The following is a 12985-nucleotide window of genomic DNA, read 5'->3' as shown; positions in this document are numbered from 1 at the left end:
TTAAAGCTGTGACAGTATTCCAGGCGTTATTGCTATCAGTGACAGAGCCGTTACACAGACTTGTGTTTATGTTACTATCAAACACGGCTTTAGGGAGCAGGGCCTGACGGGTCACGATCCCGACGTCCCGCTCGTGGCGATCCGAGATAGAGAAACACACTCACTTCAGACACTAGTCTTGTCTCTGTCCTTTCACTGGCGTATGATGCTAAAGGGCTAATCCACATATTAAAGCTAATTTATGGAGATCCAGTAAGCACTGCCTTTAAACATGCAGTCAAATTAATATTCAAATGTAATTCCTCACCTAAAGAAATAAAACATGCTAATGGCATACTAATTTAGCTGCAGCTGCTGTTGCTCAGAGGCTGATGGTCTGATTTCTCAAGGCCGGGTATTTTAGCACTAAAGCCAGAGAGTAAAGAAATACATTTTCTTCCCGCAAATTAATTAGTAAACAGTGAGTACGTGTTTGTAGAAGCATGTGTCTGTGGTTGTAAACGTACGCTGCTGGATGTATCTTGTCAAATAGTTTGTTCTTAACTGCGTACGTCCTCTCAGGCCAGAAAAGGGTCACGTTTTAACTTCAACCTCGTCTCATGCAGGGAAACTATTGTTTATGCAAACTTGATTTAATTATGACTTATAGATGTGAGGGAAAAAGCACATAAGCAACGGATTATTCGGTTTGGCGGGGAAGTTGCACATTAGCCGTCACCACCTGTGGCTGTTTCAGTATCGGCTGTTTTCATGCATGTCTACGGGGGGATGAATAAAACAAACGAAAATATGAAAATATAGACATTGGTTTGTCATCGTGTGCTGTCCTACAGGGGTGGCTTTTGCATATTCATATTTTCGACTGGATATATGAATAATTTCCCTCTCTCCAAAGGTTAGAGCTCATTAATTAAAGCCCAACAATTAGAGAGAATATTTTCTATTATTAATTGTTTCAGTGTGTGTGTGTAAGTGGTGCCACATGGAGCTGTTCTAGCTGTTCTAGTTTCCACTCAGTTACCACTGAAAGCCAGTTCACCTTGGGCAATGACAATCTCCAGCTTAACCTCTCAAAGAGCCGCCACAGGGCAGTTCCTCCAGCCCAACAAACAGCTCCTCCTAGATTTTCCACAGGGAATTGACTCTGCACAAATGAATTGGACTAGAGAGCGAGTGCTTAAACAAATCATTTAGGTGAACTAGAAACAGATTGAGGGATGCTGAAGTGGACAAATCGGGAGCAAACAGAAAGCTCCGCCCCCAGACTCACACCATTGGTTGAGACAGCATCACTGCATTAAAGTATTTTAACATCAGAAAAGGACACACAGCTCTAAAGAAGAAAAATAAAGTCACAAGCCTGTAGTTTTCGAAGCTGATCCTCAACAGCGGCTTACATTATACCTGGATCAAACAAACTGAATGAAAATTATCTTAAAACTATCATATTAATGCATGCTACTATGTTGGGATTGGTAAGATTTTCTAAGAGTTGCTTTCAAAAACATTTCTCATTAATACAAATGTTGAAAACTGTTGTGCTGCTTAACATTTTTGTGTAAACCATGATATATTTTCATGACTCTTTGATAAATATAATGTTCAAAAGAACAGCATTTGTTTTAATTATAATTTTTTGTAACATTACAAATGTCTTTACTGTCACCTATCACTTTTGAACAATTTAAAGCATCATAGCTGAATAAAAGCTTTCATTTCTAAAATTAAAGTATTAATTTCTTACTGACCCCAAACTATATATATATATATATATATATATATATATATTTTTGTGTGTTGTGTGTGTGTGTGTGTGTGTGTGTGTATGCTGCTTAAAGGTGAATAAATATTAAAATATGATTAAATTATTACCGCAATAACAGACTGATCACGGTTCACATGGTTATGGGAGCTTGAAGTTTTCGGCAAAATTGAAATATCTGAAAGAGAAAAAAAAAAGTTTCCAGTGAATTCTATGAGATTTGAATTCTATGTTGATTCAAAAACATTAGTATTATAATTAATTGAAAAGAGCATTAAAAACAAGCAAACACAGTTCCTTGTGAAAATCACCAAATAAATATCAAATCCACCCAAGCAAGATTACTTCAATGCCACGCCACAAAAAAAAGATTTAAACCATTTGGTGGCACTAATGCACAGAAAGCTGTTTTGCAATGCAGCATGAAAACACCAAAGAACGAAGCATCTAGAACAAACTTGACAGCTTGAAATAAGATGTTCAATTAATTTTTGAAGGGTACAAATTCAGTTTGTGTTGAGTGAAATAAAATCTGGCATGCGAGTGTGCACACAAGAAATTTCTGGATGTGTGCGTCTGAATATTTGTCCATTTCTGTCTCTGACTTCTGAATTTCCGGGGTGAATAATGACAGTAAATCAGTTCGGTCCAAACTGCTTTAATCGTTATTAATTCGATATATATTACCTCCCTGTTTCTCTGTCTTTATAAAAAGTTGCTCCTTATGGGGTAAATGGGATTAAAATATGATTAATAGTTCGGCAACAAAAGAGACTGATCACGGTTCACATGGTTATGGGAGCTTGAAGTTTTCGGCAAAATTGAAATATCTGAAAGAGAAAAAAAAAAGTTTCCAGTGAATTCTATGAGATTTGAATTCTATGTTGATTCAAAAACATTAGTATTATAATTAATTGAAAAGAGCATTAAAAACAAGCAACACAGTTCCTTGTGAAAATCACCAAATAAATATCAAATCCACCCAAGCAAGATTACTTCAATGCCACGCCACAAAAAAAAGATTAAGCCATTTGGTGGCACTAATGCACAGAAAGCTGTTTTGCAATGCAGCATGAAAACACCAAAGAACGAAGCATCTAGAACAAACTTGACAGCTTGAAATAAGATGTTCAATTAATTTTTGAAGGGTACAAATTCAGTTTGTGTTGAGTGAGATAAAATCTGGCATGCGAGTGTGCGCACAAGAAATTTCTGGATGTGTGCGTCTGAATATTTGTCCATTTCTGTCTCTGACTTCTGAATATATCGGTCGATTTCGGGGTGAATAATGACAGTAAATCAGTTCGGTCCAAACTGCTTTAATCGTTATTAATTATCTCCCTGTTTCTCTGTCTCTATAAAAAAGTTGTGCAATATTTATTAAATCACACCAAAAATTGTTGAATGTTGAGGGGCGAAAAAATCCTTGAAATTTTCATCAAACATATTCTAATCAGGCAGTCGTCAGGTCAGCTAATGAGATGGCAGTGAGGGCCTGACATTGCAGACTCTGCCAAACGACTACCTCTCTCTCTCTCTCTCTCTCATTCTATCAGCCCGTATCCCTCACGCGCTCTCTCGCACTTTCATCATCGCTGAAGCTCATTAGTCCATCTTTCAGGCTTCCATTTGATTATAGTTTCACTTTTTAAAAGTAAAAAATATTTCACTCATTTACTCTCATTAGTCCTCAAGGTCATCGTTTGAAGCCGCTCCTGTCAATATAAGATAAATCGACCCTTCGCTTCCTCTCCCTCTCTCGTGCTTGTATCTCCTTCTTCTTTAGAAACATCTCTCACTGTCCTTTGGCTCCAAAGTTATGCTGCTGTAATCATCTCTTCCTCCCGTCCCTCCGTTTCGCTCACACCATCCTGACAGAAACTAGCGGAAAAGCAAAGTGGAAGACAAAGATGCAGAAAAAGAGATGAAGTGAGAGAGACTGGCTAAGCATACTACTACTACTCTTTCTGCAATATCTGTAGTATGCATTACACAAATTGAGCCAGAGACTCTAAAATCTAGTGTGCTAGTCTTATAGGCAGCATCCTAAATGAAATAAAACCTCATAAGAGAGTATGTATACTTTCTATGTATAGCAATTCTGTAATACAAATAGTCCAAGAATACATAGCACACAGAAATTTATTGCATAAATGTCTATTAAAAATGATATCTTGAATAGATTTCATGGATTTCGCTGCAACATATAAATATAAAAAATTACTACAATTTAAAAGAGCTGTTTTTTTAATGTTTCTGAAAGAAGTCTCTTATGCTTACCAAGGCTGCATTTATTTGATCACAAATCCAGTAAAAACAGCCATATTGTAAAATATTACTACAATTTAAAAGAACTGTTTTCTACAGTATGTAAATATATTTTAAAATGTAATTTATTCCTGTGATCAAAGCTGAATTTTCAGCATCATTACTCCAGTCTTCAGTGTCACATGATCCTTCAGAAATCATTCTAATATGCTGATTTGCTGCTCAAGAAACATTTCTTATTATCAGTGATCATATTTATTATCTTCCTATTTTTGTCAAGATCATTTGATGAATAGCTGTATTTGAAACAAATCTTTTTTAACATTATAAATGTCTTTACTGTCACTTTTGATCAATTTAATGTGTCCTTGCTGAATAAAAGTATTAATTTCTTTCAAAAAGAAACCCACAACCTTTGAACGATACATATGTATACAGTAGCAATAAACAAATCATCATGTTAAAATCCACTCACTCTAAAGGTGGACGGTGACATACTAATTGCTATATTAGTAATAAATAATAAATTAAATAATATAGCTATTATATTACTACCGTCTAAAGGTTTGGGGTGTGTATGTTTTTTTTTATTCATATTTAAAATGTATTTATAAAAGATTTATTTTAAATAAATGCTTTTGAACTTTCTATTCATCAAGGAATTCAAAAAAATAGGTTTTTGCCAGTAACTTCCACCACTAGAACAAAACAAAAAGAAACTAATGGACTGAATAACAGTAATACAAGTCTGCCACATCACATGAGTATTTGTTTCTGCTAAGCTCCTGTGTAAATGAAATCTGTTTGTGTGTCTTTGGTTGTGAACGTGGCGTGTGATTGAGGCCTAAGGCTGACTTCAGGAATTAAAGCACAATCGATACTGACTGATGTTTCTTCCTCTGACGAGTCTCCACCAGTCACACTGTGTGTGTGTGTGTGTGTGTGTGTGTGTGTGTGTGTGTTGTCAAATGCTCATCAGTACGGCTGTTTCATGGATTAGCAACTTCTGTATTAATTGCTAAATTTAATGACTGTCAGTCAGTCCAAGTCCTGCCCTCAACCTGTCAGTCAAACTCTCCCAGGCAGTGTTGGGCAGTAACGCATTACTTAGTAACGTGTTACTGTAATTTGATTACTTTTTAAGTAACAGAGTAATTTAATGTGTTATAATTTTCAAAATAGTAATTAAAGTATAGTTATAAGCCAAGGTCTCTATATGTTACTGCCACGTTACATTGCTAACAGAATGCAGTGTTTTATAATCTAGAGATAGTAAAAAGGATGCAGCACATGCGCTGTAAAGTCAAGTGCATTCAGATGATTAGAGACCTGCTCCCGCGAGACCCGACGTAACATCAGCGTGGGAAAAGATGAGCGAATTGGCAACATTATGAAAGATTCATTATGCTTATATTTATTGTGTTATAACAGAGATTTGTGAGATTGTGATGAACCGAGATGTCTTTTAGTGATTAAATGCAGCCCTCTTTGCTGGTATTCTGCCAAACCATGCACACAGCAGCCACTTGCTTTAGTTAAAAATAACAGTGTTGTGTGAATGTTGATGCTTTAATAACAAATATTTATCTGGAGTGTGTATGCTGGGATTTCATAAGTTTCATGGAAGAAAAAGTAACGTAACTAGTAATGTAACTAATTACTTTTAAAATAAAGTAATGAGAACAGTAATGTGATTACTTTTAAAAAGAGTAATCAGTAATTTGATTACATTTTCAGAGTAACTTGCCCAACACTTCTCTCAGGTGAATTATTGCACCACAAACACACTTTTGCTTTTCTTTTCTATTGGCTTCTACTGTTTTCACCCTAAGCTAATGCATTTTCTATTTTCACACTGCACAAACTGTCCCTTGGTGGTGGAAGAAGCAAAGAAATCCCCAAAAAATTAAAAATAGATAAATAAATAAAATAAACCAGAGGAAGACACAACTTTTCTGAGATTAAAAAAAAGAAAGAAAATAAATTTGCACTTACATTTTTTATATATTCATTTAGACACTATTTAATTCAATTTGTTTATTAAGCTATTTACCTCAAGGGAGCAGTTGGCCCTAAAAATAAAATCAGTTTTAACATATATGATTACTTATGTTTTATTCATAAAAATAAGAAGGAGAGAGATATTGACTGTAATTATAAAAAACAATTTTTGAAATTATTATATATAATGTATATATTTGTATAGATATGTATAAATATACATGTATAGATACTGACTGTGATTATGTATAAATGTATAATATAAAATATAATTTCAAATAATCTTTTTATAATTACTATCAATAAATATTAATCAAAAGTTTTTTTTATTTCGTACTGCCATTTTAGACTCAATTACATCATTCACTGTGCTTATGAGTATTGCATTGCATCTTCAAATGTTTTCCCTGTGATTTTCAAATACTTTTTGCATCAAAGTTTGTAATGTCAGTTTCTGAGCTTGTTGATCTGGTTTATAACTTTGAATCTCCATGGAAAAAAATAAATGTAAAAAATACTTCCAATGCCAAAGCCACTAACAAATGGCCGGTTACTATTCCGCACTGTAGTCTCTCTCTTATTTATATGTGTGTGTGTGTTTGTTCTGAAGCTCCGCCCCTGACAAGGGTCTCAACCTCATATTTAAAATATCAGACAAAGTGCTGTGATGTCACAAAGCATCAGTGTCCAGCAAACTCGCTCTGTGTGTGTGTGCATGTGTGTGTTAGAGAAAGAGCTTAACTGAACCCTTTTTACTGTTATGCACTCTTTTCTTTTCTTCCTCCATCTTCCTGTCACTCTTGGCTGTGTCCCTTCTTTCCAGTCTTGCTGTCTCTCCTGGTGTCTTTAAGCTGCTGAATGCAGGACGCTCTACACAATCTATAGGCCTCAGGGATACAGCAGAGAAGAGAGAGAGACAGAGAGAGACAGGGCACTCAGTCAGTGTCTGCAGATGAACATGGTGCCCAGAGCGAGACAAACAGGAAGCTCATTGAGCATCTCGAACCCTGACAGCACAATCAGCCTTACACTGCAGCCATGCACACACATGCTCACATGTATAATATGCTGCCTTCTTTTTATATTTGAAGTCCACTCCATGTGAGGACACACACACATTGTGTACATTTACTTAGCTCTCTAAACCTTACCCTACCCGTGAACTTCATTTATAATGATTTATGAATCTTTTTCCAAATGAAGATTCCCAAAGCAAGCTCACTTTGGAAATTTCCCAAAGTTTTAAATAAAACAAAGATTATTGGAGTTTATTTTAAAAGAAAATACTATGTTATTCTTTTTTGTCTTTCTACTGCTAAATTTTACATTTAATTCAAGGTATTGCTGTTTCTTTGTAATTATTTGTGAAAAGTTGTGATTTTCGGAGTGAAAATAGTTTTTAAGCAAATCCTACATAAATTTAGTGTCAGGTTTAGCTTGACTTGAAGCAAAGAACAAATTTGTATCTATCTCATGCGCACACACACACACACACACACAAACACACACACACACACACACACACACACACACACACTTTACCTAGTTATCTAAATTAGATACTTCCATTATTTCTGTATAAAACTAATTATGAACACTACAGTTGCACTTAAACCCTAAAACTCTAAAATAAAGCTTTTTTTGCCTTTTGCAGTTACTTAATTTAAACCTCTAAATGAGGAAATATCATAGACTTCCATAATTACTATACACTAATCTAAAACCTAAATGAAAGAAGTTTTCCATTATATATATATATTTCCAGTGAATGCATCATAATATGCACCTTGAAAGTCGCTTTGGATAAAAACATCTGACAAATGAATAAATGTAAAAGTAAAATTTATTTTATTTATCTTTTTCACCAGTGCAGCTTTAGTAAGATTTACCTCAACTTCTGTACACACAACCAAATAGCTATGAGGATATAGCATAAATTGCTGCTGTTTATATTTAATGCTAAACCCACTCCACAGAAATATTAAGGCCTAAATAACTAAACTATTAAACTTAATGTGGTGCATATTTGTCAGTTATACACAAATGAAACGGGTAAGAACAATGTATGAAATTGAAACAAATTGGATTTATTGATGATACACATATAAGTCTGGTTACTATTTATTACTGTGTAATTAGTACTATTACAGAAAACTGACCCATTTCTTTTACAAAAGATAGACAAATGTGCACCAAATTAAGTTTATTAGTTTTTCATGTTTAAACTGTGTAATTCAAATGGATGGAAATTTTATATGCAACTTAAATACATCAATCTTAAATTAAGGCCAAAATTTTTTGTCAATACAGACACACTCTCATCCATCAAAACACATTAACCTAGTTATAGTTAAACTGATCCTGTCTGAAACAGATACACACCGAAATAACGACCCCTGACTCACTCACTCACACACACACACACACACACACACACACATCAACACACATGCAGGCCACAGAATGAGAGCAAGGACTGCAGTGTGGCAGAAATTTCAGAGGGATGAGTGTGTGTGTGTGTGTGTGTGTGTGTGTGTGTGTGTGTGTGTGTGTGTGTGTGTGTGTGTGTGTGTGTGTGTGTGTGTGTGTGTGTGTGTGTGTGTGTGTGTGTGCGTGTGTTTGGAGGTGGGGTCTGGGGGGAGTGTGTGTGTGTGTGTGTGTGTGTCTTTGGGGTGGGGGGGGAATGGTGTCAGCTGCACAGGCAGCAGAAAGCAACATCTTAATAAAACAGCCCGAGGCAAAATCCCATTAAAGACTTCACAGAGCAGCCAGGTACACACACACACACTCACAGTATACAATACATCTGTCTGTCTTTGTGTATGACAGTGTGAATTCATTTGGACTGTGTAAGCCTGTGTGTGTGTGAGGGGTTACAGACCTCACTGCGACCTCAGTACCTTCAGAGACATTCAGAGAATACCAATAAGAAAGAGCTATTCTTTTATGCATTTTGTGTGTTGTTGAGAGATACAAAACTTTTTTCGGCGCGCGTACATTTTTGGCGCTGCTGGATTGTTCAATATTTCACTATATTTTCCTTTACAGCAAGTCATAGAGGGAGACAGTTCTGTGAAAGCTACCCGAACCAATCTGGCCAAACAAACACACGCACCGTTTACAAATGACGAACGCTGTATTAGCTTTTTATATGTATGGAGGCAGATTGTGAGCATTAGCACACATAAAAACACCCGAAACTGTCAGAGCGCAAACGGGATGCCGCGAGAGGGAGGGTAAAAAAGAGACAGACGCAGAAGTTAAAACTCCCTGGCTTTTTCTGCCCAAAACGCAGAACTTCACGTTTTTGTAAACTATTGTTATGACAGCATGTCACTTCGGTTTGAGCGTCAGCGGTTAGCGGCGCGGGTTTAGCAGGGCGGTGCAGCGATCTTTAGCGAGACCCTAAGGCTATTGTCATAAAGCTCAACGGCACTAACAGCCAACTCTAATTCACTTGTCAACTGCCTGATAAAATACTGCACAAATGCCATTTTAACTGAAGCAGCTAATAGGGAGGTTTATAGGCCTTCTAGTGCGGCGCGTGCATGAGAGCGAGAGTCTTCACACAGTTGTCCTCTAAAGCATATTAGAATAATCAGGCGGAAATAGATACTCTGTGTCATCTGGTTAAGTAGATTCGGTTAAGTCGCCTGTTAACCCTTGTAATCCAGACAGCCAGTGAGTCCTGACCCTCACTTTAGAGTTTGAATGCTAAACTAACCCTTTAATCTGAGTCGAGATGTGTTAAGTGCTGCTATTGACTCTGGCGCTAATGAACACGGCTCTGCTGCCAAGACAAACAAGTACAGAATTGACTGCACTGGATTTAAACCTAACAACAAAAAGATTGGTAAAACAGTCACGTGATGTGGTGAGAGGCGTTTAGTTGAAATGAAAATATCGTACGGAGTTGCACAGGATGTTCAGGTGTTTGTCTGCACCTGGAGGCAGGAAGCGAAGGATGAAGCTTGTCTTGTTATTTCAATCAGTAAAATATATGAAGGCTTATGCTTAACACATAAACTGGTGAGTTACAGACTCATATTATTTCTCATATAATACTCATATGTATTTCAGATTTCACAGATTGTAAAGACACAGAGATGTAACAGAGGCCTATGGCTGCTAAAACGTAGAGTAATGATATCAGACATTATTACTGCAGTATTTTATGAATACTTTGTTTTTTGCATGATACATTCACAAAAACTACAGTATAACGTAAGTGTGAGCTACATTAAACAGAAAAACTGTGTTGTGGCTAGAAGGGATACAGCAAAAACCGGAACAATAAATTTAACTTTCTACCTATCAGATTGTGTTTTATTAACGTCTACACCCACCCCAACCCTAAACCTGCCCCTTACAATAATGCAAAAATAGTAATTATTGTTGGACAGTGTGAGAACAATTATGCTATACTGATGTGCCTATGCCCAGTAGTTTTTTGCTGTATGTCATCTAGCCTTAACCCAAAAACTGTGAGGAAACAATGACGCTTGGCTTTGGAGATGTACTTTGGACGCACTTGCCTAATGCAAAAAGAACTTTTTGTTAGTGTCAAGTTGGGTTGTTGACGGTGTGCTGGTTACGCCCCCTGCTGGCGCGAGCCGCTGCTCAGTTATAATTAAACCCGCGCACCTTCCGGGTCAGAAGAGCGAGACAGGTGAGGCTTGCTGAAGCTCACGGTGACGCGGAGCCCACTGATGCAGTCTCAACCGCTCAGAACGTGTGTTTACACTCGCTTTACCGGGAACTGTACCAGCAGAACTAGTAAACAAGTTAATGAACGTGGAGAGAAATAAAGAGCGCGCGCGTCCGGTCAATATTACTGTGGCAACAGCGACATCTGCTGAGAAATCAAGATCACTCACTTTACCAAAGTGCCCAACAAAATACCAGCTTCCTTTATTACAATAAAACTGTGGTGATTTTGTATGATTTAACACTATCATAAAAAAATATTTTGTTAAATAAAAAGACAAAGATTTGAAAAGCTTCTTATCTGTTGAAAGGGCATCCTATATTCATTATTACGTGGGCTGATCAATACAGCATTTTAGCTATGCTAAATTACACCATACAGGGAAATGAGGAAGAGAACATAGCTATGCCCTGCTCATTACTGTTATGCCCTACAGGCGTATATATAAACTCCATAAATGAAAGCATAGCACCTTGTTTTTGGATGCTACCTTGATAATATAACAGCAAAATTTAAAATGATTGTAGCAAATTTCCATTAATATAGACTGTACCGTATACATATTTAAATATATTTCTTGAGTACGGTCTATACTTCTGGTGCATGGTAGAAACAAACATTTCCTGCTGAGTTTAAATCCCAGGTAATACATACATTTCTTGCGCCACCCAGGATCATGAGTTCATAAACAGCAAAATCACTTTAAATTATGATAGCACTCATAACAAAGTGAAAGGAGCCTTTGTGAAGGGATTCAGTTGCTCACCTTTGTTTATGACGACCCTTTAAGAAGCATTAAACTAAAACTCCCACAATGCAACATAAAACTACTGATCATCTGCTGTTTACTAATTAGAAATAGAGGACTTTTGCTCACACTAATATTTACTGTAAAGCTGCTTTGAAGCCATTTGTATTGTATAATGCGTTATATTGATAAAATGAATCAGAACTGATACTATTTCATCATGACACTGTACTTCTTAACAGCTACAACAAAAATGAACAGCATAAGCAAAAACAAAACATAGCAAATCGGTGCGATAACGTTTCGCAGGGAAGACGTCAGAATCCTAATTCAAATTTGATCAAGGCCCAAATTCCTCTTTTTTTTAGATCTGATCTGCAGTTGAGACGAAACTTTCATTAACACAGTCAGAGGAAATATAAATTATCATGATTTCTAGTAATTTATTTTGTTAACAAAGCAGCCTGCATATCAATGAAGAATCATTCACAGAGCCAATAAAAATATTAATTTGATAAAATGGTGTGTTCATGAAGTTTTATTTACATCTGAGATGTGTCAGATGTGTGATGTGATCATTTAGACGTGCATTTCTACATGTGTGTGTGTAACATACATGCAAGGTGTTGTTTTTGATTGTGAGAGATGCTAAAGAGTGACTTTCCTGTTTGTTGTGTGTTCATGTGCATGCTCTGGCTGGTGTGTGTGTTTGAGTAATGGTACCTGTCTGGAATGATTGACTCTCAGGAGACAGATGAGTGGTGTCAGGCTGTCAGCGTGAACTCTATCACACCAGTGCGTCTCTTTCAGACGCAGAGAACAGAGAGGAGAGACAGACATACTGAAAGAGTGCAGCTCTGTCTCTCTGTTTGCTTTTCGCTCTGCTCGCAATCATTTCCCTCCAGCCCTGCACATTAAACAATTTACCCAAACTTTCCTCGCAGTGCTGGAGCGAACACAGGCGCTAAATGTTTTAGCTCGACAGTAAACAGGATCTCAGATCAGATTTTAAACTCATTTAAATTCACATTCTGCACTTGCTCTGTGCGGCAGGCACTAATAATATGCTAAAAACATCAGATATTCAAAATAGCTCAAAACACTTTCAAAATTATTCATTTCTGACAGTGAGAAAACAAAGGCTGTGAAGAGCGATGACAGCGGATGGAGGGATGAAATCGAGAGATGGTGCAGTGAGGTGGAGGCCGGGTGATGAGGGGTCAATGGTCAGACGGCCCGGAGCAGATGATGCTCCGACTGAACAGAACCGTCTCAACAGAGGGAACAGACGGGTCAGAACCACAGGGACACAGAGAGAGACAGATATACATTAACTTCAAATAAAATTACTTCTGGCACCAAAATAATATTAATAAATATATATACAGAAATAAAGATATAGAAAAAGATAAAAAAGATAGATAGACAGACAGACAGACAGACAGACAGACAGACAGATAGATAGATAGATAGATAGATAGATAGATAGATAGATAGA

At 36.8% G+C, this 12985-nt stretch overlaps 1 long non-coding RNA gene across 1 annotated transcript; it reads right to left on the bottom strand.

Annotated features, from left to right (window-relative positions):
• Positions 1 to 2917: 2917 nt before the first annotated feature.
• LOC122149091 lies at positions 2918 to 12745 on the bottom strand. The gene is made up of 3 exons (XR_006162844.1): positions 12211 to 12745; positions 6774 to 6910; positions 2918 to 3643 (listed from the first exon to the last, which is right to left on the bottom strand). It is a non-coding gene; the product is annotated as an uncharacterized LOC122149091 (long non-coding RNA).
• Positions 12746 to 12985: the final 240 nt, after the last annotated feature.

Source organism: Cyprinus carpio, chromosome A20 (genome assembly GCF_018340385.1).
Source record: "Cyprinus carpio isolate SPL01 chromosome A20, ASM1834038v1, whole genome shotgun sequence".
NCBI classification, from domain to species: domain Eukaryota; kingdom Metazoa; phylum Chordata; class Actinopteri; order Cypriniformes; family Cyprinidae; genus Cyprinus; species Cyprinus carpio.
This window is presented reverse-complemented; position numbering and strand designations above follow the sequence as displayed.